Raw genomic sequence first — 12,448 nt, forward strand, 5'->3', positions numbered from 1 at the left:
ACAACAACTTCAAATATTAAACATTTCTCTTTTTATTCTTTTGGATTTAAACTTAATATTGCTAATTTGTTTTCATGATTTCTTGTGTCTTAATCTTTTAGAAAATATAACACAACACTCCTTGACCCCCTTTCCAATTGCATGTGCTTGGATTTTGTGTTGAAACAAATACAGCGGCTTGCTATGCTTCATGCTTCCCTAAATAATCGTCTGAGTCCTAATTTAATCAGTAAATAATAGTTTCTATAATATCAACAATAGTAATGCCCATCTTATTGAGAGGCTGATAGATGTTGCATTTCATACATTCCAGGCTTGAATGACACCACAGTAATCTCATTTTACAGATCCTGGTTCAATTCCAATATGCAATTAGGTTATCAATTTGTTTTGCATTTTGTGTAAATATATACATACATATATACCTATGTGTATATATGTATAAAATGAAATTCTATTCATAAGTTCATATATTCATATATGCATACATATATACACATGTACACATACATATGTATGTATGTATGGGGGTGGGGGTGCTTATGGTGCTTAGTGGAACACCAGTCAGCGTGTTCAATGTTCTGGATGTGATCTTCAATGACAACATATGCACAATTTTTTTCTTATGCATAGTAAAGCTTGCTTTTAAAGTTGCAGTTACTGAAAGATAATATACACAAATTCAGGAGCAGGATGGATTCCCAGAGATGTGTAATGAAGTCAGCAGTTGTCCTAAAGTAGGTAAACTTGACCAACATAGAACTTTGTTTTGAACTTCTTATGTTGGGGAAAAGAGACAAGATTTTAGAGAGGACCAGAAGCTATGCCTAGTGAACCTTAAGTGAAGGTCTTAAGTGAGACTTTATAGAGTAAAGGAAAGTAATGTTCAAGCCATTGTGACTAGCAAGGAGTTTACAACCTATTGTAACCTTGGATATTTAGGGTATATTGACTAATGGAGACTTAAGTACTGGGAGTGGAGTTCAGTACTCTGTATACAATGTGTAAATGTTTTTCTTAATGACAACATGTAATTTTCATTTGTACTGCTCAGGATTTTTCAAGTTACTCACTTGCCTAGCCAAAATGTTATGAAAAAGTAGGACTCCAGGCAACAGTGTTACATTACATTTTTGTTTGTTTGTTTGTTTGTTTCAAAATGCTTGCTTTGTAGCCCTGTCTGGCCTTAAATTTGATTCCCACCCCACCATGGGATCTGAATACTGGATACAGATGTATGGCACTAGCCAGGACTTTGATGTTCATAACATTCTCTCAAAACTTTCTCCTATCATACTATATGCCTAGAAAAACATCATCTGAACCTAATGAAAAACTGAGTTTCAAAATCTAAAGTGTTTTTGTCAAGTCTAAAAGCCTGAGTTCAATGCCTGAGACCCAGTTAACAGTGGAAAGAAAGTATCAACACCATGTGCTATAACATACAATCACTCCCCCTGGCGCTGGCATACTCTCAGCTATACAATAAAGATCAAAGTCGTTTGCATTTTCATTAGAATCAGTGTTCTTAATCCTGTGATGGAAGTTGTTAGGTAAATAATTTCAAACAACATATACAACTAGAGATATTAAAAAGTTGCATAGTTGCCTATGCAACTAGAGATATTAAAAAGATAATATTAACATTTGAAATGTAAATAAATAAAATACCCAATAATTCTTAAAAGAAATAAATAAAAATCAAAAAATATAATATTAATCAAAGAAAGATTTTAATTTTAATTTTTTCATTATTTAAGACAAAATTTAAATTCAAATATATTCTGATTATATTCTTCCCCAGTATCAGGGTCCTTCAGATCCTCTGCCCCTTCTACCCACCCAGCTTCAATTTCCTTCTCAAAATAGAAATAAAACTCAATACAACAATAAACCCCTTAACACCAAGAAAACAAAAGTAAAATCACACCCACACCCAAAAAGAAAAATAAACCCAAACTACCGAACTGTAACCAAATAAAAGGATGCAAAAACTGTGGGGTTCAGTTATCTGTTGGTCAAGTGCTCCTAAACATGATACCAGTCCTGGAGTGGATTCTATACCCTGTGTCACTTCATTAGAGGAAACTGATTTTCCCTCTCCCAGCAGGTTTAAGTGACAGTTCAGTTTTAAACCTTTACCACAGTGTGTAGGTTTTAGTTCTTTCATTCACTCATTAAAAAAACAAAATAACAAAACAATTCAATACAACAAAACAAAAACTGTCACATCAAAGTTGGGCAAGATAAACCAACAAGGAAAAGAGCCAAAGACAAGGCAGAGAGTCAGAGATCTTTTTTTTTTTTTTTTTTTGCTCAGGAATCCCATAAAAATATTACACTGAAAGCCACAACATAAGCGTAGATGGACGGGTAGAGATGTGTGCAGGCCCTCTGCCTGCTGCTTCAGTCTTTGGAGATCAGACATAGGGACTAATTTTCTTGTTGTCTTCCATCCATTCTAGCTGCTCTTAGACTCTTTCTTCTTCCTCTTCTGCTCTGCTCCTTGACCTTTAAGGGGAGGGACTTGGTGGTAACATCTCATTTAGGGCTGCATGTGCCAAGGTCTCTCACACTCTGAGAAATGTCTGTGTGTGGGTCTCTGTGTTTGTTCCTTTCTGTTTCAGGAGGAAGCTTCTCTAAAGATAAGATATCAATTTTCTAAGAACTATGCAGCTTACAATTTCTGGAAGAAAGAACTAAATACAAGTTTTTGTGAATACAGTGTAGATCCCTTTTCTGCTCTACATATTGAGATTTCACCTTAAATTTATTACCTAGCCATAAACTCTTTTCAAATGTCCTGTTTTTGTGAAATTTGGACTATAATATGGATGGACATGATCAAAGAATTTATGTCTTTCTGGCCTTGTTGCTATCATTCATACGCACCAGTCCCTTACTACATACCTTTGACTTAACTCTGATCATATGACACATGTTGTCTCTGTTCATGGCCACCTTCTTCTCAGACAGGCAGACAGGTAGGCCATCTAGGGCTAGAACAAAGAACTTGGTCAAGAGAAGGTGAGTTTGGTTAAGATTTCCATTCTAAGAGATCTATTTTGGCATTGAAAGGGGAATCTTTGTTTGTTTGTTTGTTTGTTTGTTTGTTTGTTTGTTTTTGTTCCTAAAGAATGTAGCCACTTTATCCAATTCCCAGAATTCCCTGCACTTCACTGCCTTTTAGTGACAATTAGTATATGAACACAGGTTGTGGTAGAAAGGGATAGCAACTTCATGAACTTATTGTTGCAACTTTGGAGGGAGGAGTGACTCCTTTTTTTTTTTTTTTTTCCATTTTTTATTAGGTATTTAGCTCATTTACATTTCCAATGCTATACCAAAAGTCCCCCTTACCCACCCACCCCCACTCCCCTACCCACCCACTCCCCCCCTTTGGCCCTGGCGTTCCCCTGTACCGGGGCACACAAAGTCTGCGTGTCCAATGGGCCTCTCTTTCCAGTGATGGCCGACTAGGCCATCTTTTGATACATATGCAGCTAGAGTCAAGAGCTCAGGGGTACTGGTTAGATCATAATGTTGTTCCACCTATAGGGTTGAAGATCCCTTTAGCTCCTTGGGTACTTTCTCTAGCTCCTCCATTGGGAGCCCTGTGATCCATCCATTAGCTGACTGTGAGCATCCACTTCTGTGTTTGCTAGGCCCCGGCATAGTCTCACAAGAGACAGCTACATCTGGGTCCTTTCAGTAAAATCTTGCTAGTGTATGCAATGGTGTCAGCATTTGGAAGCTGATTATGGGGTGGATCCCTGGATATGGCAGTGAGGAGTGACTCCTAATAAGATACCAACTGTTTCCTTTTCCACTGAGAATTTTCTTGCTTGTTTCAGAAAATATACATGACTTACATTGTGGCTTGTCTTAGTTACATTTTGTAAGTGAGTTTGCTTTAATATCATCTTTACCGACAAAATTGTGACAATAGATAGGGAAGAGAGATGAGGTGGCAAGTGTGATAATCATAATGGGACTATTAAGTAGCTTCAACTGGTACACAAAGTATATTTTAAAAATAAGGAATCTGGGGCTTGGGAGACAGCTTAGTGGTTAAGAGTATTAGTTGCTTTTCCAAAGGTCCTATGGTCAATTCCCAAAAACCACATGGTGGCTCACGACCCTCTGCAATGGGATGTGATGGCTTCTTCTGTTGTGCATGAAGACAGAGTACTTACGTACATAAAATACATAAATAAATAATTTACCTTTAAAAAATAAATAAGGAAACAATAAAAGAAAATCTCCAACTTTCCTAATGTGGCCAAGTATGCCTAAAGAAGGAGAAAAGTCAGCTGCCACCTTGCGTCCCCGCGTGTGTGCGCCTTATCTTAGCTGGTCTGTCCGAGACCCCTGAACGTGAACCTTAGTTCCCCACGGGGCCCCATTTCTACTCTGACAAGATGAAAGAAAAGATCCTGAACCAGGAAAAACTCGCCTAACTACACGCACAAGTGTGCATTGGTGGGAAAGGAACCGCTCATAGAAAGAAGACGGCGATTCACAGAACAATCACAGCAGACGATAAAAGACTACAGTTCTCCTTAAAGAAGTTAGGGGTAAACAATATCTCTGGTACTGAAGAAGTGAACATGTTTACAAACCAAGGAACAAGGATCCATTTTAACAATCCTAAAGTTCAGGCGACTCTGGCAGCAAACACCTTCACCATTACAGGCCACGCTGAGACGCAGCAGCAGACAGAAATAATACCCAGCATCCTAACCCAACTTGGTGCAGACAGTGTGGCTGTTTAAGGAAACGGGCTGAAGCTCTGCCCAGTCTGTGGACAAAAAAAGCACCACTTGTTCCTGGAGAGGATGAGGATGATGAAGTTCAATTGTAGCCTCCCCCAGTCTAAAGCGGGCTGGTACAGACCTTGTCCTCACTGAGGTGGGGCCACCTGCGGTGCAGGTTTCTGACTTGGCTGGCTCCTTTTGAAGTGACAACTGTCCTGCTCTTCTGCTACCTGCCAAGAGGCTGAACCTGTCTTCCTGAGACATTCCTGAATAAGCAACCAACCTGGCGACCAAGTGCTGACAGAATGGCTCCAGGCACCAAGAATGGACTGGTGGAGGGTGGGGTGAGGGTGGGGTGGGGGTGGAATGGGCCTTCCCTCTTATAAGCACACTCTCTTAGTAAACTCGCGGGCCTTGATCAGAAAAATTTGTCTTGGCTTCATTATCTTTTCTCGCCTTCTAAGTCTCTTTCAGCCGCAGCCTGCCTTCCAGAAATATCCAGTTCATGTAGGTTTGCTACAAAGTTCCAGATCTGATGGAGAATTTTGTTGAGGCTTCTAAGAATGAGGCAAACTGAATTGAGGCAACTTCTGAAGAAGGTGACACTTGCAGAAGAAGTTGCTATTTTATATCATGACTGCTTTTTAATTTTTTTTGTTTATTATGTATCTGATAAAATCTAGATCTCTAATATTTAAGCCCAAGCTGCCCGGACACTGCCACTCTTTTCAGTTTTTGATTATACCTAATTCATTCTTTGCGGCAAATTAAGCTGAAGAGGCCTGGGGAAAAAAGTTTAGAAAAGGTTAATAAAATTCTTTGCCTAGTTAAAAAATAAAGAAGGAATAAAGTTTGCCTTTGGTTCATACCTGTCAGACACCCAACATCTGTGGTAGATTCACAGCATACCAAGGAATAACTGACTTTATATTGCACCAGATGGTATGTTTATATTTGGATTCGGTGAAGTCCTTTCCTCTGTCTTGTCTGACACTGGGCTAACATGACCACAAGATTAACACATCTTGTAATCCTCTTTGTCATTGTGAAAAAAAGGAAAGACTAACATTCCGAACGTTCTAGATTTCAAATCATGGCACACAACTAACCCAAGGGTGTTGGTGTTTCTGCTCTAAGTTAGTTTTAAGAATCAGGATTGTTATTTTTGCAACTCTTTGCTCTATTTTGCTTTGTTTCTTCTTATGTTGTTGTTACTGTGTCACCACCACTACTCCACAGACCAAAGCAAACATTACCTTATTTTAGAATTTGCACCTAAAAGTACATTTAAATCTCCTCAATTTGTTTGTTTATTATTGAAGTTAAAATAATTGATGGTTTTATGCAACCAAAAAAATATTTCCTTGGGAAGGCAAGCAACTGGGACCAAAAGGCTTCTTGGACTCCTAGGGTTACGATCTTCTAGATATACATGCTAAAGGCATGTTCTGTCAGAGGCCTAGGTTTTCAGAACTGATCTTTCTATGGACAGAAAAGGCTTCAAGTTTTACTTGACAAAGAGCTTTTCTCAATCCCCACAGCCTACTACATACTTAGAGCATTGAGTAGCTATCGATGAAGCCTCTTTCAAGACTATTTGTCAGTGGGTCTGTACTACACTGAAGAAAGCTAATAGAAGCTCTTGCCTGGATGAGAATAGCCTGCCTTCTTTTCTCTCTCATGTTTTTTTCTTACTTTTACTCCTGTGCTTAGCAGTTACTGTTATTATTTCAGTGTATGGATCACATGCAATTTACTGTTCAACATAAAACTGCCACTTAGCTTCTTCTGTCATTTACAGTACAACCTGTATATATGTTATAACACACAAAGCCTGGCCTTATCTGTCTGATGACCCTATTCTCACTTCAACTCCTGCTGCTTTTCCCTTTACTGTGCTCAAATAGATGTTCACCATTCTTTAATTACATCAGATATGTTTCTTTTGAGGTTTGGCCTGTTACCATTGCATTGTAATGTTAAATTCTGTACCCAAAGGTCTAGGTCTACAAGTGTACAACATGTTTTCCGGCTTTTGTTATACAAATACTGTTCCTTAATTTAAAAATAGCTATGGCCAATTACTGAAGGGATTAGAGGTAGGCAGGGTTGTTGTTGTTTGTTTTTGTTGTTGTTTTGTTGTTACATGGTTGATCAGAGCAGAAGTCGAAGGTGAAGAGGAAGCCACCATGAGAGGATATGGAACATGAGCACATGGCTAGAAGGAACTGCAACTATTTGGGGTTTGCCACTGGGAAATTAGCCAGGTCAGCAATGGGAAAAGTAAATTAGGGGTTAGTCCTTTTCTCCCTGCTCCCCGTGCCTGGTCATTGTCAAAGTCAAATAAAATAACGATAATCCGAGTCTCATTTATTTTGAAGTGAGTCATAGGTAAGCATAAATTGTACTACATATTTCTGCCTCGTTTCCCTGACACTCTGTTTCCTCAGGAGTGAAGCTTATATGCTCCCCAGATTGCTCCATGGCTAGGTCCATCCTCCTTTCAATTTTTCTCAGATTATACATTTTACAAAGGCCCACCTTCATAAATATTCCATTATACCACAACACCAAAGCACACTGCTCTTCCTTGTTACACTTGGATTGCCAATTTTATTTGTAATCTGATTGTCACACTGACTCCAAGAAGCAAAGGAACACTCCATGGACGTGTGTATTGAGTACTTTCTACTTCTGATCGAAACATAAATCAATTGATATCAACAATTTTGATATATTTTTACCAACTTATTAAACATGTCCTAATTTTCTCCATAGAGGATGAATCTTATTCCCATAGATTCCAGAATGATGAGCACTTGTCATCAAGAAAAGCTTTATATGTTGGGATGAAACCTAGTTATTCTTTTTTTTTTAATTAAGTATTTTCTTCATTTACATTTCTAATGCTATCCAAAAAGTCCCTCATGCCCCCCATTCTCCTCCCCCCCACTCCCACTTCTTGGCCCTGGCATTCCCCTCTACTGAGGCATATAAAGTTTGCAAGACCAGTGGGCCTTTCTTCCCAGTGATGGCTGACTAAGCCATCTTCTGATACATATGCAGCAAGAGACACGAGCTCCGGGGGTACTGGTTAGTTCATATTGTTGTTCCACCTATAGGGTTGCAGTTCCCTTTAGCTCCTTGGGTACTTTCTCTAGCTCCTCCATTGGGGGCCATGTGACCCATCCAATAGCTGACTGTGAGCATCCACTTCTGTGTTTGCTAGGCCCCGGCATTGTCTCACAAGAGACAGCTATATCAGGGTTCTTTCAGCAAAATCTTGCTAGTGTATGCAATGGTGTCAGCGTTTGGAGGCTGATTATGGTATGGATCCCCAGGTATGGCAGTCTCTAGATGGTCCATCCTTTCATCTCAGCTCCAAACATTGTCTCTGTAACTCCTTCCATGGATGTTTTGTTCCCAATTCTAAGAAGGGGCATAGTGTCTACACTTCAGTCTTCATTCTTCTTGAGTTTCATGTGTTTAGGAAATTGTATCTTATATCTTGGGTATTCTAAGTTGCTGGGCTAATATCCACTTATCAGTGAGTACATATCATGTGAGTTCTTTTGTGATTGGGTTACCTCACTCAAGATGATGCCCTCCAGGTCCTTCCATTTGCCTAGGAATTTCATAAATTCATTCTTTTTAATAGCTGAGTAGTACTCCATTGTGTAAATGTATCACATTTTCTGTATCCATTCCTCTGTTGAGGGGCATCTGGGTTCTTTCCATCTTCTGGCTATTATAAATAAGGCTGCTATGAACATAGTGGAACATGTGTCCTTCTTACCGGTTGGAACATCTTCTGGATATATGCCCAGGAGAGGTATTGCGGGGTCCTCTGGTAGTACTATGTCCAGTTTTCTGAGGAACTGCCATACTGATTTCCAGAGTGGTTGTACAAGCTTGCAATCCCACCAACAATGGAGGAATGTTGCTCTTTCTCCACATCCTCGCCAGCATCTGCTGTTACCTGAATTTTTGATCTTAGTCATTCTGACTGGTATGAGATTCTAAACACACCCTAACTAGACTCCAAGCATATAACTTCAGCTATAAAATACTGTAGAGTTAAAACCATTATTAGTAAATAATTAGAGAAAAATATATAAGTATATTCAAATATTCTGCTTTGTTTAAATATTTTATCTGATTTCCAAACTCTTAGGTTTCTTTAAAAGTCTAATAAAGATGTAAAGCAAAAGGACTGTGTTGGCAAAACTAAGAGCCATAAAAATAGCTTTTATAATTGAGAAAGAAGACAAGAATCATAACAAAAAAATGTGTGAATCGCAAATACCACTTTCTCCCATTTCACTCAAGAACCTTACAGAAGCCTTCTGAGTAAGACTAATTGGTATCCCCATCGTAGGAGCTGAGCCGTGTTTGTGGCGTGCTCACCAGTGCACCAAACTGCAGTGCCACACAGCTGCTTTATCTTACAAATAATCACAGATATGAGCACATACAAGCCAAGGGAAAAGTCCTTCCATATAAAAGCCAGAAGATACAGTTTTGTATGCAGGCCAATTTACATTTGGCTCAAAAAGCACAGTCCCATGTTGCGTTTATATATTTACAAACATATAAATATAACGTAAACAAACACACACATATATATTCACAATCGTATAGATATATACTATATATGTGTACCAACAATGAACACAAAAAGAGGTTATGACTTTGAAAAAGGGTAAGGAGGGGTATGTGAGAGGATATTGAGGATGGAAAGGGAAGCAGGAATTATACAGTTATAACCTCAAAAGTAAAAGATAAATTTTAAAAGTCATATTTGAGGGCCAAGAAGTGAGAGTGGGGGGAGGGAAGTGGGGGGAGGGCATGGGGGGACTTTTGGGATAGCATTGGAAATGTAAATGAAGAAAATACCTAATATAAAAAAAAATCTTATTTGACTGAGATTGCTAGTGCCTATAGGCCCTGTGTAAGCAAATATTTTAGAGGACATCAGCGTTAGAATTAGGCCTAACGAGACAGGCTTGTCATCTCAGCTACCAAGAAGACTGAAGTAGGAGATTCGTAATTTAAGGCCACCCCAAGCTACAGAATAATTTGAAGGCTCAGGAGACCATGTAGTTGTACAGCAATAAGAGTAAAGATAAATTCATTTTTATCTGAGACCTCACACTAGCCTCATAAACAATGTGTGGTGAAAATATGTGCAGCAAAATAAAATACAAAGTACATATGAAAACATACTGTCAGTAAAAATATTAAAAAAATAAACAGCAACCTATGGTTGTGGTAACAATATGCATTTATCATATTACAATTCTCAAGCTGTAAAAACCTACAGACAAGGAGTTTAATAGGCCTACTCTCCTCAAACAAGCTCTGATGGAGTGCTTGGGTTTCTAGATTTGGGAGGTTGCACAAATCTTTACATCACAGCCTCTCCTCTTCCCAATCTCCGCCCCATCACCACTTCCTGTTTTGAATTTGACATGCTGCTTTCCTAACAAATTGGACCCACCTGGTCATTCAGCCATAACCCAGCACTTCAAATCCTTCCTTTAATGCCATCAGTAAAACCCTCATTATCCTGTGGGTAACAGAGTCATAGGCTAGGGAGGACACTATATTCTGGGAGGTGATGGACACTAATTCTGCAAAAATAAGATTCTCAATGTTTAGATACCAGAATGACAACCTTCCTCTGTTTGTAATTTTATTGTTTGTTTCTATCAGTGCCATGCATTCCCATCAGTCTACAGCTTTGATCCTTATTGACTTCCCATCAGTTAAAATGGTGAGCATCTACAATATTGCCATTCCATGTCCTTCCTCTTGTCTTTCCAAGATCTTTTGGATGGTATACATGTAAACATTTATCTTACTATCACTTTGCTTATTGAAGGCCCATGTGCAGCAAGCTAGAGAGATGGCACAGCACTTGAGAACCATTGCTAATCTTACAAGGGACAGGAATTTGGATCTGAACATTCCTATCCTGTGGTCCACAACTATCTGTAACTTCAACTCCCTCTTTTTGCCTCCACTGGTTCTCATGTGCACATGGGCATACACATAAATCAAACAAAGTAAAATGTAAAAACTGCCACCTCCTTACACTTCCTTTTGTGGTACCCTTTCATTCTGTACCCGTTTCACATAAATTTATAGGATTCATAGATTTATTAATAAAAGGTTTCAGATTGTTTCTCAGGAGTTGAGTATATGCCATGCTTAGGATTTACAAAGTAATTGGTATAGAATATAAAATTATGACTATGCTCAATTATAATATTCAAGACCCTATCTATGTCTACTAAATATTAAAGAAAAATATAGACATGTAGGGGCCTTTCTGGAGAGGTGATTCAGAGGTTAAAATCTCTTACTGTTCTTATAGAAAACCTGAGTTTGATTCCCAGCATGTAGATCTTGCATCCCACAACCCTCTATAATTTCAGTTCTAGAGAACCTAGGACTCTGGCCTGGGCAGGCACCTGCACTCACATGCACTTACCAACTATGAGACAAATATTAAAAATAAATGAATTCCTTAAAACAAAAAGGAGTGACTGAAATTTCATTTTAGTACTGTATACTTTAAAATAAATAAGAATATGGACTCTCTTAGAACCCTAGTGAATGTTCAGTGCCCTGGGCTTGAAATTTAAGTCACAAATATATCTAATTGGATTATAAAAATCCTAATCTGAAGTTGTACTTCAAGAGAAGAGTGTTTTGAATTTCCATTCTTCTCCAAAGAGTATTCAAAGTGCTTTGATTCCTTTGAATTATTTAACATAAAGTATATTTAATATAATATGTAAATGACATAATAATATATATGTTAAATAGTGTATGTAATAACCCTAATAATTAAAACCCCTCCAGTTTTAGGGAGGCAGAAATTGAGATACAGGCATGTTTAGTGCCTTGCTCAGTTTCACAAACCAGTAGATCTGATTCCTGAAAAAAAAAAAAAAAAAAAAAAAAAAAACTTGGCATTGGTGAATTTAATCTCTGTCCCTGTGACAAAACTGCTTTGAATTAATTATTGTGTAACTGGCAGTGATCTTTAGCTTCTGTTCTCTCTGTCTGTGGTCATCTTCAAAGTCAGCAGCGTGTTGGACTGACTGAATCTTTCTGTCTTATCAGATACTGTCACATACGCCTGAACACGGTCAGGGGTGTGACTTATGACGCCTACTGGCTGTAAGTAAGACCAAATATCGTTCCTGACACTTCCTGAAAGAACTGCCTTTCAGATGTCTCCGTCATGGGGGATGAAGGGACTTGCCAATTGGCTAACAAGCAGTCTTTGAGGCCTATGCTAGGTAATAATGTCACAGGAGAAACTTTTCAATCACCTTTACATGGAACAATAAAATAGCAGCAACTTGTATAATACATCATCCCACTGAAAGGATCACTCAGAAAAAGCAGTGCTATTCAACTGGAAAGTGCTGCATAAATAAAGTCCCTTTGCATGATTGGAAATTCTTTACTTACCATGAGCAAATAATTAGAACTCTGTCTGAATGGTTATTGGTTTGATATCCAAATATTCATTTTCATACTGCAGGTCCCGCAAGCCATTTCACTATGACCTGTAATGGCAAATTTCTAGAGCAGTGCTATATTCTATAAATATACTTCACAGAGTTAGAATGAAGCAAGATTATGAACATTTGGCTCCTTGAGAAAGAGCCAAG

General features: G+C 38.4%; 1 pseudogene; it reads left to right on the forward strand.

Annotated features, from left to right (window-relative positions):
* The first annotated feature begins 4,421 nt into the window (after positions 1-4,421).
* On the forward strand, positions 4,422-5,334 carry Gm12142 (annotated as a pseudogene).
* Positions 5,335-12,448: the final 7,114 nt, after the last annotated feature.

This window comes from Mus musculus, chromosome 11, assembly GCF_000001635.26.
Source record: "Mus musculus strain C57BL/6J chromosome 11, GRCm38.p6 C57BL/6J".
NCBI classification, from domain to species: Eukaryota; Metazoa; Chordata; class Mammalia; order Rodentia; family Muridae; genus Mus; species Mus musculus.